Raw genomic sequence first — 15,440 nt, 5'->3', positions numbered from 1 at the left:
CCTTCCAGTGAGCACTCAGGGCTGATTTCCTTCAGAATGGAGAGGTTGGATCTTCTTGCAGTCCATGGGACTCTCAAGAGACTCCTCCAGCTCCATAGGATGACTAGGATGTCCCTATTTCCATCGGAGAAATGTTCGAGGGTATGCATACTTTCCAAAAACAATATTAAATACAGCATTTGGGTAGCCTCTCTCTGTACAGTGGTACCTCGGGTTACAGACGCTTCAGGTTACAGACGCTTCAGGTTACAGACTCTGCTAATGCAGAAATAGTACCTCGGGTTAAGAACTTTGCTTCAGGATGAGAACAGAAATTGTGCTCCAGCGGCGCAGCAGCAGCAGGAGGCCCCATTAGCTAAAGTGGTGCTTCAGGTTAAGAACGGATTAAGTTCTTAACCCGAGGTACCACTGTACTTTTCCTTCTCTGAAGATCATTTTGAAAGCATTATGAGCGGGTTTTGTTTTCCTGGTGTGGGTGAATCCACTTATTTGCAATGGAAAGAGGCTCATAAGACCTGTTGCTGGAACCAATAAGTACACTGAAGGCTTCTGGGAGTCCTGAACCTGAGGAAGGCGTCAAGTTGTATACTCTTTCCCCTGAGCTTGGATGGTCTGGCAGCATCTCTTACAGCAACCTCTTCCACAGAAGCAAATAAGCACAGGATTATATTTAACTGTTTTCTGCAGAAGTTGTAGGTCACACCTCCAAACCTCTCAGTACGTGCTTATCCTCAAAGTCCACATGGAAACTTGGGCTTTTATGGTTACGAGATAAGGATTACCATTAAATACAGGCAGTTGTCTGCTATGCTGAGCATAACTTTCAGAAAGGCTGCTGTTGCTGTTTTTAGCTATGGCAGCTTGAGGCACCTTTGCAGGATAGCGCAGGGGAAATTGGTTAAGTCAGGCATTTGTAGCTGTCACTGAAGCAGTAAAACTGTCTTGGCAATACCACTTCAGAGGGCAGCTGGAAACTCTTGGGGTTGAATGCTTTTCCACATACAAAAATCACACTACTGTACATAGAAAACTAGATGGAATCTGATCTTCTGACAGAGAAAGGAGTTTGGTTTTGGATTATTATTTTTTAATGGAGGGCTATTCAATTATGCAAACCCTGCACCACGAAATTGTACGGCCTGGATGGAAATTCACCACCTCAGTGAAACTAGGCCTCAGTTTTTATATTAAGCACTCTTCCTACAACATTATTCTTTTTTAGGCAGATAGGTTGAAACTCAGATGTCGTTCTCTTTTTGCCCCATTAGATCCTTGTGTTTTCCCTCAGAATCCCTAAAATACAGGCCAGTTCACAAAAACAGCATCTCTGGAGAAGTGCAGTGGTGCCCCGCAAGACGAATGCCTCGCAAGACGAAAAACTCGCTAGACGAAAGGGTTTTGTGTTTTTTGAGTCGCTTCGCAAGACGAAATTCCCTATGGGCTTGCTTCGCAAGACGAAACGTCTTGCAAGTTCTTGCGAGTTTGTTTCCTTTTTCTTAAAGCCACTAATAGCCGCTAAGCCGCTAATAGCTGTGCTTCGCAAGACGAAAAAACCGCAAGACGAAGAGACTCGCGGAACGGATTAATTTCGTCTTGCGAGGCACCACTGTGGTCTATTTGAATACCTGGGGGGGGGGGAATACTCCCTGAATAAAGAAGAATAACACACTGAGGGAGGTCAGACTGGACTCTCCTCCCTGACGGACTACTGTTCTATGTGTAGGATAGGTTTTTCAAGATTTTCAATATGCAAATATTCTTGTGAAGCCTGAGAAACAAAACCAAGATGACCAGAGCTCAAGAGGAAGGGAATCACAAGACAGGGGGGATCTTTTGTTTTGATGATCAGGTCTAGCCTAAAAACATGACAGGTCCAGGGCTTAACAACTATGTTTTTCTGTGGAACTGTGCCTTCTCCTGTACAAGTCAATGGAACTATATTTTCCCCACCTGCCTTTCCTGAGGATTTATGCAATTTTTCTACCACTTTCTCCTGCTATGCAAATCAAAAGAGAGAGCTCTCTCTCCCAGGCTGTATACCCCAAAAATATGTTTGGGAGGGGGGCGAGTGAGAGAAGCACACTCTCACCAACGATTTGGGGGTAGCAGAGTTCTTGTTGGAGGGGGGTGACATTTCCTCACCCCCAAATGATAAAGTCTTCCCTAGGGACCACTGCATCCATCATTCTGAAATTTGATATGCATGAACATTCCCCCAGAAAGGGTGACAATGACTGCAAATTGCATCAAATTCTGGTAGAAAATGAAATACAGACTTTGCCTCTGGTTCCTCCCCCCCCCCCTCAAACTTTAAAGCCACTCCGGAGGTGCTGCTATCCCCTCAAATATCAAAAAATTCTCTGAAAAGGAAAAAAAATATATAACTGCTTTTAGACTCCCCATTATAAAGAATGGGGAGGGAACAGAGCTAAATTCTTAACAGCTCTAATGCAGTTAGTCCCTATTAACAAACTGAATTGGACACAGAGCAGCTAAGAAACAAACTAGGCCGTTTCCCAAAGCAAGTTGAATCTTGCAGCCAGTACACACCCCTAGCATAGACTGCTAAAAATAGAGATGAGCATGGATCATATCACTTACTGAGAAAACTGCAAGTGAAACAGTATGCAGGCCAGAATTATTTTCCTGATTGTTGTTTTGTAAAGGTTAACAACCACTGTGGTGTTAAGAACACAGGAAGCTTCCTTATATTGAGTCAGACCATTGGTCCGTAACTCAGTGCTGATGATACTGACTGCCATCAGCTCTCCAGGGTTTCAGACAGAATTCTCTCCCTGGAGATGTCAGGAATTGGACTTAGGGACTTTTGCATGCAAGGTGCATGGTCTACCACTGAGCTATGGCTCCTCCCCTTGCTAGGGACAGCAAATGCGATAGTGAATTTGTCTCAAAGTCAGTACTGCTGGCAACCAATTCAGAAGAGGTGAGCAGCTAAGATAAGAGAGAGCAAAAGATAAGAGAGAGCAACACTCATCTCAGACCCTCCAAGTGTCCCTATTTTCCAGGGACATCCCTGATTTAGAGAAGGCCGTCCCAATTTCTGGTTTGATCCCAGAATGTCCCACTTGAACTTAGGATGTCCCTACTTTCATTGGAGTTAGCTGACCTCCAAGCCATCTGAAGGCAATCACTGGAGAAATGTTGGAGGGTGTGTACATCTGATGTCTTCTGGATGAAGCCTTATGAGGGCTTAGACCCAAACCAGATATTTCGTGGCAAACCTGTAGAGCGTTGAAGAAATAGCAGTGAAAAAATAGCAAGTGGAGGCAGTGGCAGAGGAAGCTGTTCGGGCACCTGGGGCCGGTGCACCCAGGGGTGGGGCAAAACACCCATGGGGGCGGAGCACACCGCGGGGCCTCCGGAGTCTGCCTGCCTCCTCCCACTCAGCCGCTCTACAGCCGGGGGAGAGGCAGCGAACGGACGCAAGCGTGCACAAGCTGCCAAATCTCTCCCAGGAGAGACGCGTGCTACAGGCCCCGCGGTGAGTGCTGCCCGGCATTGTGTCACCCCCCCCCCTCAGTGGTGACACCCGGGGCGGCCCGCACCTACCGCACCCACCCTCCTCCGCCCGAGTGGAGAAGGGTTATTTATGCTCCCATTCACTTCTACTCTCCTCCACTCTCCTCCCTCAATTACAGTGGTACCTCAGGTTACATACGCTTCAGGTTACAGACTCCGCTAACCCATAAATAGTGCTTCAGGTTAAGAACTTTGCTTCAGGATGAGAACAGAAATCGTGCTCCGGCGGTGCAGCAGCAGCCGGAGGCCCCATTAGCAAAAGTGGTGCTTCAGGTTAAGAACAGTTTCAGGTTAAGAACGGACCTCCGGAACGAATTAAGTACTTAACCCGAGGTACCACTGTACCTTTCCACAACTGAGGTTTTCATATTTATGATAAGGACCTCAAGGAACAGCTCTCCTTACATGAAGCAGCCTAGACCCCACAGTCTTTATCAGAGGCCCTATCAGAGGGTGGCAACACAAAAACAGGATTTTTTCAGTTGTGGTTCCCCATTTGTGGAATGCTCTTGCCAGCTTTTCAGTGCTAGACCTTAAGATGTTGTTTGTCTAGGTTTTTGATTATAAGTTTGGATCATATCTTGGAATAATTTGGACCTTTACTGTAGTGCTCACTTTTAGTGGGATGGAATAGGATTTGTACTTTTTATAGTATTGCTGGATGAGCACTTTAATGATTTTTTAATTATTATTACTTATTGTGTCTTGTTTTCTTTGCTATTTGCTTTTTAATTGCTTTTTAACTGTTTTCTAGTCACTTTGAGACATCTTTTCATATACAGAAATAAATGAATGCAACAGATGACAACAACAAGAGCAGCTTGTGTGTAATTCAAGTCCATTTACAATGCATGAAATTAGATAAAAGTTGCAAGAGACACAAACAAATTAGGTGATATCTAATGTTAATCATACTAAGAATAGATCTGTTGAAGTCAATTGAATTGTGTGACTCAAATTTATTTATTTCAATGGATTTACTGTAACAGTGAACATCACTCATGGTTTTTATGTAAGACAAGTGTATACATAATGGAGCAAGTTGATAAGCAACTCAACTTACTGCACTGGAAGAAAGGCAAATATTTAAACATAGATACCAGACACAGGAGGGACGCGGGTGGCGCTGTGGGCAAAACCTCAGCGCCTAGGACTTGCCGATCGCATGGTCGGCGGTTCAAACCCCCGCGGCGGGGTGCGCTCCCATCGTTCGGTCCCAGCGCCTGCCAACCTAGCAGTTCGAAAGCACCCCCGGGTGCAAGTAGATAAATAGGGACTGCTTACCAGCGGGAAGGTAAACGGCGTTTCCGTGTGCTGCGCTGGCTCGCCAGATGCAGCTTGTCACGCTGGCCACGTGAACCGGAAGTGTCTGCGGACAGCGCTGGCTCCCGGCCTCTAGAGTGAGATGAGCGCATAACCCTAGAGTCTGTCAAGACTGGCCCGTATGGGCAGGGGTACCTTTACCTTTACCAGACACAGGTACACTGGAAAGTCTAAAAAAGGGAACTTGGATCTAGAAACTGAAATTAGCAGAAAAGGCTAGAAAACAATCTAGGACGATAAATATTTGAAATGTATTTACCTACATGAAAAACAATATCTAAATTTCAAGAAAGAAAATTACTTCACAAAATGTATTAATTATCACCAGTTTGATAAATACTTATGATATCCAAATTAAATAATTAATCATATGTTGACAACAGCAAGCTTAATCGTATCAAGACTTTGGAAAGATTTTAAAGGAACAACAGTTGACAATAGCATTCAAAATTGTGTATTTTGGCAATGGCAAAAAAACCTAACACAGAAAGGAAAACTAGTCAAAGGACAACTTAAAACCAATAATATAATCGCTGTTTGAATAGATTTTTTTTTCACTAATAAAAAAAGAAAAAAGCAGAACAGCTTCATCAACCTTTATGTGGATTTGGAACTCAAGCCCTCTGAAGAGGTAAACTGACAAATTATGTGGGCTGATCTTCGAGATAAAGCAGGAATTCTTGAAGCTTGAGACAAAACAGAAATGCCTGTAAAGAAGCAAAAAGAATACATTTTTTTACATATATAAATGTTAACAGCGGCAGCTGAGAATTGTAGTCCAAAACATCTGGATGGCATCAGGTTGGGAAGACTGATTTATATATGAAAGTTAAAATATTAAATTAAATGATCAACGCAGAAGCCACCCTCAGAGCAACACAACCTAGGAGCTATTTTCACACACTTCTAGTCAGGAACTATTGCTGCTAGAATGCTTCTGAAAAATCAACCTCCCAGCATTTGCCTCCATCCAGCCATCACTGGGTCCCACAGAAACAAGTTAGTTGCAAGTAACCTTAAGTTTTATTATTTCCAAGTGCACTTAATTATGACTAAAGTTAGCTGTCTCGTAGCTATATAGTTTTTGAACGGCTGTTTGTTTGTTTTGGTTACTGCGGCAATGGCTGCCCTTGAGTAACACACATTTTGGAAAAGAAAAACAATCTGCATGCCCCTGCCCTTCCCTTTAGTAGGATCTTTCATGTTCCTGCTAATGTTATTTCTTCTGGCAAGCCTAACGAACTAATGTAGGTGTAAGGGCTTGTTTACACCTGCTGCAATCCAGTCCACCTACTACCGAGATTCCTTGCAAATGTGCAGCATCTATTGGTCCATATCAGTGTAACCCATTGCTTTGACGGGCATCCATATTCAGCAAAATATTCATGAATATTGTGCATCCGTTTGTGACAGACAGAGCATCGAGGCATCATGTAATCATGGCAGGAAGGAGAAATGGCCAGTCGGGAGAACGTGAGGATGGGAAAGAGAGAATTTGACAACGGCCCTACTGGCCGGGCACCAATTCTCTCGGATCCTCAGTAAAGCCATAGCAGCTTGCAGCCTCCCACCTGCCAACTTTGCTCCCCACTCCTTCAGAATCAGTGCTGCAACAATAGCATCCACTCACAAATTGCCAGGGGAGGAAATTAACGCTTTGGGCAGGTGGCTCTCTGCATCCGACAGGCAATACATTCACACTTCCCTTCTGTTACTCAGTATGTCCTGTTGACTTCTTCACTTTCAGGTATGGTACCCAAAAGAAGTTGGATACGCGGCCACAGCATCGTTCACTGGGCAAGGACCCATGTTTCATTCTGCTCCCGAGGCCATGGACTCAGTTTGCCATCAGATGTCCAGATTACATGGTTCAGCTGCAGGGGTATGCGAGGGGAGCAGCTGATGCCACTCTTGCCATCCAAAATCAAGGCATCCAGTCCGCCTGATCTCTTAGTCATCCAGAAAGGTGAGAATGACCTTGGTCCTAGGAAGGGCATAGGCCTCACCTGGGCCATTGTTGCAGAACTGGGCTCTCTTAATGGATTCTAACCCCAAATGACCATCTGCTGGACCAAACTATTGGAGAGATGTCAGTGGTGGGATATCCCAGCTCCCTCAAAAATCAACAAAGTGAGGTAGAAGGTTAGCCACACAATCAGGTGCAAAGGATAGGCTATAGGTGGAAGGGTGATATGGCATCCAAACAGCACTTATGTTCAGGTCACCTGTCTGACGTCATTGGCAATGATGTGTGGCTCAATGACATCCCTGCTTTCCTCCAGGAAAACCCATGGTTTAGCAGTGAATTGGAGCAAACACAAGAAGGTTTCCTGCAGATTGATGCTTATTCTGATTTATTGCTAAAGAGTGGGTTTTCCAGGTGAAGGCAGCGGGACAAAGGCTGAACCACTCAGGCCCATGTTTTATAGGAAATATGGTTAAGCCCTTAATCAAACATTTAGTCAATCTCTCTTTCCCATCCTGTCTTCCTCGTATATTGGGGTTAGAACTGAGTGACTGACATTCTGTAAAAAAAAGAAGAAGAAGATTTCTTTGTGCAAAGAACCCAGAGAACAAATCTTTACCTAGTTCATGCTTTGATGCAAAAATACAAATACATCTGTTTCTTAAGGCAAAAGAAATCTGAAGTGGTTCAGACTAAGACAATGAACAGAAACAGGAGCGAATGGCGGGAACAATTACTGACTGTGCAGTCACATCCAGTGGCGTAGCGTGGGGGGTGCCAGGGGTGCCGGCCGCACCGGCCGCAACATCTGGGGGGGGCGCGCTCGCTGCCTCCGGAGTCGCCGAAGAGCCTCGGGCGCAGGCTGTAGCGGAGCCGCATGTCTCGCGGAACCGACGAGCTGTGCGCGCGTCCGGGCTGAAGGCGCCCGGCAGGCAGCGGCTCTCAGCGCTTGCCGCGGAGGACGCGCCAGGCAGCCCCTCCTCACAGCCCCGCCTCCGCCGGTGCTGCTGCAGCTGCTGGGCCGTTGCATTTTCCTCGCCTCTCTGCCCCCCTCCTCCTCCGGGCAAGCGGCGTCGTTTGGGCGGCAGCGCCAGCGGCAACTCGCAGGTTAGGGGTTAGGGGGGGGCGCAAATTACTTGCCTTGCCCCGGGTTAGGGGGCGCAAATTACTTGCGTTCCCCCGGGTGCTGACAACTCACGCTACGCCGCTGGTCACACCAGCTTGTTCCCCAAGCTATATCTTGTGATCAACTAGTACAGTCTACACCAAATCCTGCATTGACAAAATTTGGGACAGTGTACTGACATACAGTTCTTTCCTGCCATTTAAAATTGAGTGTGATGTGCCCGTATAATGTCTCAAAGAATGATTCACCCATGTGATCCATTCATACAACTTACTACAGTGGTACCTCACGTTAAGTACTTAATTCGTTCCGGAGGTCCGTTCTTAACCTGAAACTGTTCTTAACCTGAAGCACTACTTTAGCTAATGGGGCCTCCTGCTGCCGCTGCGCTGCTAGAGCACGATTTCTGTTCTCATCCTGAAGCAAAGTTCTTAACCTGAAGCACTATTTCTGGGTTAGCGGAGTCTGTAACCTGAAGCATATGTAACCTGAAGTGTATGTAACCTGAGGTACCACTGTAATATAATTCTGCACTTCCAGAACCAAATAGCCACTATCTTTTAGGCTCTAAAAAACAGAGGATCAATTTTATTTTATTTTTTGTCCCAGTAGCCCAGGATGTCCTTACACTCTACAATTCACCTTAAGAGGCAAATCCTGTTATGACTGCAAAAGATCTGTATTCCAGTTCAATCTGCTTATAAACTGCAGGCTTCAGAGTAACTGTACCCCTCCTAACTCCTTGCTTTTTAACATTCTACCTGATGAAGGGCTCTGGAGAACTTGAAAACTTGCTCACTATTTTGTGGCAGTTCAGTTGACCCTGATAAAAGTAATGCCTTATTGTGTGTTTTGGTTCCCGCCAAATGTACTTAACAGCTACTTGTTCTTCTGTAAGTTTCAACTTTTAAGCAGGAAGGGAGTCGAAACATTTCCTTATTGTTGCCTTAACTAAAACAGGATGTAGAATGGATAGCCGCTGCATGCCTTAAACAATATATGGTCTCCAGTTGCAAATCATCTTGCCATGGGTCTGGAGTTGATAATAATGGGTAACAGAATACGCAATGCTTGCACATCCAAATTAGAAGCTTATTTCCCCCTGGGAATTTTTATTAGCCACTGAGAGGGCCAGAGGTATAGCAGTGAAAGAGACGTCACAAAAACCGTTATCAGCTGACTTATTCTTTATCAGTAAACTGCAGATGGCAGCTCTTTTGCGTGGTGGCTTAGGGCCTTTTCAAGCTCCCAAGAACAGGCATGGCCAGCACTGCTATGCTGCAGAATGTGAAGCAAGTAACCTGCTTCAGGCAGAATCATTGGGGGTAGGGAAGATGCATGAAGGCAGGTGCTGAAATCTGAAAGGTGCAAAGACACTTTTGACAGTAGTGCCTCTAGCCAGGAAATGGGGGTACCATTTGGGCTCTATTCTAGGCAGCAATATGTCCTGGGATGGCACTGAGAAGAGATGGGGTGCTTCATTGCAAGCAGTTCCTAATGTTACCCAATCCTGATTCCTCTGCTATAAACAACAAGTGGAAAGGCAATGGACTTTCCACGCTGCAGAAGGTTTAGTGCTATGTCTGCATGTATAGATAGATAATGTCAGATTTTTAGCCAGCTGCAAAACCAAGAACAAGAACATAAGAATTGGGGTCCATTTCAAGGAATACAGGTAAATTGGCTGAATGTACATCAAGTTTGTTACTTATAAAACAGTAAATGCTCTTAGACAACTTACACCCTTTGAGCAAATATTGCAAGAAAACTCAGTCCTCAAAAGGTTTAGATTCTAGAATTATTCTTATTCTTGTTATTATTCAGTACCCACCTTTCATCCTAAGTTCCCAGGGGCAGGTTACAACACTAAAAAATGGAACGATGATATAATAGATATATTGTGCTAAATGTTTAGGTTTAGTAAACATTGGGATTCAATTAGAACTTGTATAACTGGGATATGTTATAAGACAGTCTCTATGTGTATTAGAAAGGGAGTTATGCAAGGGGTGTGAGGTGTTTAATTTGTGTTGATGTGTGAAGACTGTGTGTCAGACCTTGAGAATGTTAACAAGATCCATGTGCACTGGAATGTCTGGACCTACTTCTGAGGATCAGCAATTAGCATGGGAAGAGTTACTTAACCTAGGACAATGTCTTGAGTGTGCACCAGTCTTTAATCCTAGTCAATCAACAAGTGTTGATGAAGTCCGGAACTCCTTTTTTCAGGGAGGGCCTGGGGGAGATTAACTATTAGTACTGCAAAGCATCAAAAGGACTGGCCATTAAAATGCAACTGAATAAAGAAGGCTTAGTTGTCAGAAACAGCAGAAATCAGGAGAGATGCCTTAGAGACTGAGTGTTGCACTTCTGTGGGGAACAAGCCCCTCTTGAAATGGCCATGCTGTAGGATCTGGGACTCCCTCCATGCAGGCTGAAGGTGCAAAGATGTGAATAAATCCTATTTCTTGAAACTATGACAAGTCTCCGTCTCGCCTTCAGGTCTCCAAAGGAGCACAAATACAAGATGGGTGACACCTGGCTTGAGAGCAGTACATGTGAAAAGGATCTAGGAGTCTTGGTTGACCACAAACTTGACATGAGCCAACAGTGTGACGCGGCAGCTAAAAAAGCCAATGCAATTCTGGGCTGCATCAATAGGAGTATAGCATCTAGATCAAGGGAAGTAATAGTGCCACTGTATTCTGCTCTGGTCAGACCTCACCTGGAGTACTGTGTCCAGTTCTGGGCACCACAGTTCAAGAAGGACACTGACAAACTGGAACGTGTCCAGAGGAGGGCAACCAAAATGGTCAAAGGCCTGGAAACGATGCCTTATGAGGAACGGCTAAGGGAGCTGGGCATGTTTAGCCTGGAGAAGAGGAAGTTAAGGGGTGATATGATAGCCATGTTCAAATATATAAAAGGATGTCACTTAGAGGAGGGAGAAAGGTTGTTTTCTGCTGCTCCAGAGAAGCGGACACGGAGCAATGGATCCAAACTACAAGAAAGAAGATTCGACCTAAACATTAGGAAGAACTTCCTGACAGTAAGAGCTGTTCGACAGTGGAATTTGCTGCCAAGGAGTGTGGTGGAGTCTCCTACTTTGGAGGTCTTTAAGCAGAGGCTTGACAACCATATGTCAGGAGTGCTCTGATGGTGTTTCCTGCTTGGCAGGGGGTTGGACTCGATGGCCCTTGTAGTCTCTTCCAACTCTATGATTCTGTGATTCAGACCCTGGCTGAGTGCCTGGAACCCCCTGGAATCTTGCTACCTCTCAGCCCAACTTTTGTAACAATATATTGGTGGGTGGGAAGGCCAATGCAATCAGCATCTGTCAAGATAAGGGGAAACTTGCTGAAGCTAGCCCATAGGTGGCCATAGTCATCAGTTGAAATAGCCAACATTAAATAAATTTGGGCATTTAATTGCTAGAGAAGATGTTCTTACAGCAGTATGTGCTATCGCTCAGTAGGAGAACATGTGATTTGCTTTTGCAAAGGATCCCAGATTCAATCCCAGCCATTTCCTTGTAGAACTTGGAAAGGCCCATTTGATTCAGTCCAGTGAAGAATAATATGTATTCCATCTGAGCAACAAACTGTATTATGTTCCTAAATAAAAGAGTTCAGGTTCAAGAAATACACGTGGTGTTTTTTTTAAATACCCTAGGAGGTGATTACTAAAGAAAAGAGGAGGGAGAAAACATCAAGGATGCAGTGAATTTTATGTTCTCCAACTCATCCCCCTTTTAGGTAATCACATCCTAGGACATTTCTACACACGAGACTTATATTGATTTTGCATTATATAAGCCGCCAATACAAATGTAAACCTGACGTTGACTGCCAACAGCAGATATTTGATTACTATTCTGAATTCTTTCCTCTATTAAATAAAAAAGAACAAGAGAGACTGAAATGTATTTCATGGAGACCTGTGCATTTCCCCCCTTAGTAGTTAAGTCCCACTGAATTTTCTGCCAAGTAAGTGTGCATATGATTGCACCTTTCGCCACAATCCAGTGTGCATTCACCTGGGAATAACCTCCATGGTACATAGTTTGTATGAACATGCTTATGACTGTACTGTTTGTGTTTCTCTAAACCAGTGGTTCTCAACCTTCCTAATGCTGCGACCTTTTAATACAGTTCCTCATGTTGTGGTGATCCCCCAACCATAAAATTATTTTCGTTGCAACTTCATAACTGTAATTTTGCTACTGTTATGAATCGTAATGTAAATATCTGATATGCAGGATGTATTTTCATCGTTACAAATTGAACATAATTAAAACATAGTGATTAATCACAAAAACAATATGTAATTATAAATTGTGAAATATTTATTTCTAATTACAAATAAATGAAATTTTGTCTTGAAGCATGGTGTAGCATGGGTAACAGTCTTAATATAACAACAGTAAACTACATTGCTACATTTTGTGACAGTATGTGTAAAAAGCCAACGTCAGTACAAAGGTTGAGATTGCTTCTTTCTCACCAGATCAGAAATTCTCGGGGCAATCTTTGCAAGAGCACAACAAAGATCATCTTCCACAACAAGTCTACTTCTGTATTTAGACTTGATAACCAACAAGCTGGAAAACCCTGTTTCACAAAGAAACAGAAATGTTGGAAATGGAAGGAGGCGCAACACAGCCTCAGACAGAACAGGACATGACTGCAAACACTTGAATTTTGTAACTGGCATTGTAGAGAAATCAGTTCTCGCTGCATCGCTGTTAATAAGTTCAATGATCTCCTCTTGTACTGTCTCAGGAACACCTTCAACTTTGACTGTGAATGGGCTTCTGACAAGTGCAAATGGGGTGTCAGGTAGATTTGGAACGTTCAATGAAATTTTGCCTGCAAGCATGTGCAAGTGTTCTTTCACAGAAATTATCACCGTAATCCTTTTGTCTGGTTCAATGTCATGTTCCTCAAAGAAAGCAGATAAGGTAGGCAACATTTAATTTTATTTTCATCCATTTTTTTTTTTTTTTTTTTGCCAAAGCTGAAGTTTCATTTGGAATGATCGGATCTTTTCAGACAAATCGAGGCATGTTGAATTTGGTCCTTGCAGTGATAAATTTAATTCATTCAAGATGACAAAGATGCACGATTTCTGTTCTCATCCTGAAGCAAAGTTCTTAACCTGAGGTAATATTTCTGGGTTAACGGAGTCTGTAACCTGAAGCATATGTAACCTGAAGCATATGTAACCTGAGGTACCACTGTAGCTGCTTTCAGCACAGCAGCTGCTCTCTGCACAGTAGCTGTTCTCAGTAGCTGTTCTACACAGTAGCTGTGACAGGTCCGCATAAGTACATTATGGCGCCAATCCTATCACATACACCTGTATTTGTACGGGGTGTGTGTGATGGGGTTGGCACGGTGATGTCCATAGCTGTCAACTTTTCCCTTTTCTTGCAAGGAATCCTATTCGGAATAAGGAAATTCCCTTGCGAGTGGCAGAGGCTGTTGGCGGCAGAGGAGCCCCCCCCCAAAAGCTTGCTGACCCCTGGTCTAAGGCGACCCCTGTGAAAAGGTCATTTGATCCCCAAAGGGGTCGCAACCCACAGGTGCTCTAAACAATGCCAATACAATCCATGGACAGGGTTTACCCAGAGAAAACTTCCTGATAAATTACACTCAAAAGGAGAATAACAACTTCCGCTGATTTTGAAGCACATCTTGTATTCCTCATGCAGCTGCTCACTCCATACAAAAATGAAAGTTAATTGAGCTGTTCTGCTGCAGGCAACAGTTTCATATTCTTGCCAATCAATCCTAATTTAATCATGTGCCATCCTGTTGAATGCTTGCATGCCAGCACAGTGGTGAGAGAGATTGCTTTTCCAGAGGCAATTTATGACATAGATGAAATGTGTTTGTCTTTAGGCAACAGTTCCCCACCCCCAAGAAAACTTATCTAATCATTCCCTAAATTTTGTTTGGATTTTGGGCACAGTTCAACTCTCTATATAACCTTCTTATGAAAATAGCAGCACATTTATGGGCAAATAGCAGTCAGGTAGGAGGCGATTTTTAACATAAAACCAGTGCAGGGTCGACTTAGATTCCAGATTAAAGGTTCTCCAGTTCTTTCTCCCCTCCAAAATAAAAGCAACCAGTTGTTCTTTTTCAAAACATGTGATGGGACATCACATACAGTTTGGCCCTAAAAGCTCCCAAGGGCCTCAGAATATAAGATACTGACTTTAGCTTTTATAAGTGTGTCCATAATTTATTTTATTTAAATACTGCTAAAATATTTATGCTAGTCATAAAAAACCAGAACTGGTCACCACAATATTGTTGCATGCCACCCCCAATTTCTGAGCAGTACAAGATTCCAGGGAGTTCCAGGTACACTTACTCAATTAGTGTTTCCTTTTGGAAAATGAGACACAGAGGGAGACTGTGGTGTCTTTACTATATATGGTTTACTTACATGTATCTACAACTTGAGCCGGTTCCCAGCATCACATTCCAAGAGGGTCTCTTGCCTTCTCCCATAGCTGCATCCCTGGATTCAAACAGACATCAGCCATTGCGCTGGACCTCCTGTTTACCTGCTTCTCCACTGCCTACCCTAAGCTTCTAACTCACAACTAGCTTTTAAAACTTGGCTTAATTAAAGGATTAGAAGTGTCTGGCACATATCCCTTTAACACCGTAGTCGTTCTCCTCTGCGCACATTCCAGCCTGTCAATATCCTGCTTAAATTGTGGCACCCAGAACTGGACACAGTACCCCAGGTGTGGTCTGGCCAAGGCTGAATAGAGCGGTACAATTACTTCCCTTGATTGGGGACACTATACTTCTGCTGATGCAGCCTTGAACAGCAATAGCTTTTAAATAGTATCACACTGTTTTCTCATGTTAAGCTTGTGTTCTGCTAAAATCCTTAGATCCGTTTCACATGCTGGGTCATAGTAATCACAGCGTTCTTTTCTAAGTGTTCACAGACTGACTGTTGAATTATCTCTTCTAGGACCTTTCCTGGTATTAATGTCAAGCTCACCAGTTAGTAGATACCTGGGTCTTATTTTCCCCCTTTTTGAAGTTGGGGACAGTATTTACCCCCCTCCAGTCTGCGAGGATCTCACCTGTTCTCCAAGAATTCTCAAGAGGCTCTGAGACTACATCCGCAAGCTCCATTAGTACCCTTGGGTGCAGCTTATCAGGTCTTGGGAGAGTTGAATTCATTTAAAGTAGCTAAGTGTTCCCTTACCACCTGTTTTCTTATCTTGGGTGAAGACGGGGCAAAGTAGGTGTTGAGCAGTTCTGATGTTTCTTTGTCACCCAGTAGCATTTCTTAGTCTTCTCCGTGCCAAGGACCTACTACTTGCTTGTTCATCCTCTTGCTTTGAACATAGCTGAAGAAACCTTTTAAAAATTATGTTTGACCTCTCTTGCAAGCCTGAGCTCATTCTGAGCTTTGGCCCTGTGCTCACTTCGGCAGCACATATACTAAAAT

At 43.9% G+C, this 15,440-nt stretch overlaps 1 protein-coding gene across 2 annotated transcripts in view; it reads left to right on the top strand.

Moving 5' to 3' along the window:
* The first annotated feature begins 617 nt into the window (after positions 1 to 617).
* OR6V1 (olfactory receptor family 6 subfamily V member 1) overlaps positions 618 to 15,440 on the top strand; it is a 39,932-nt gene continuing 25,109 nt past the window's right edge. Inside the window, exons 1-2 of one of the 2 annotated variants that reach the window (XM_081176810.1) lie at positions 618 to 717; positions 6,277 to 6,829. The gene's annotated coding sequence lies outside the window, so the exon portion shown is untranslated. Of the gene's footprint in view, positions 718 to 6,276; positions 6,830 to 12,461; positions 12,929 to 15,440 lie in introns of those variants that run through there. The other variant, XR_014003296.1, reaches the window with a different exon arrangement.

Source organism: Podarcis bocagei (genome assembly GCF_964188305.1).
Source record: "Podarcis bocagei genome assembly, chromosome: 17".
Classification (NCBI taxonomy): domain Eukaryota; kingdom Metazoa; phylum Chordata; class Lepidosauria; order Squamata; family Lacertidae; genus Podarcis; species Podarcis bocagei.
The sequence above is the reverse complement of the archived record's forward strand: the minus strand, read 5'-3'. Positions and strand labels throughout refer to the sequence as shown.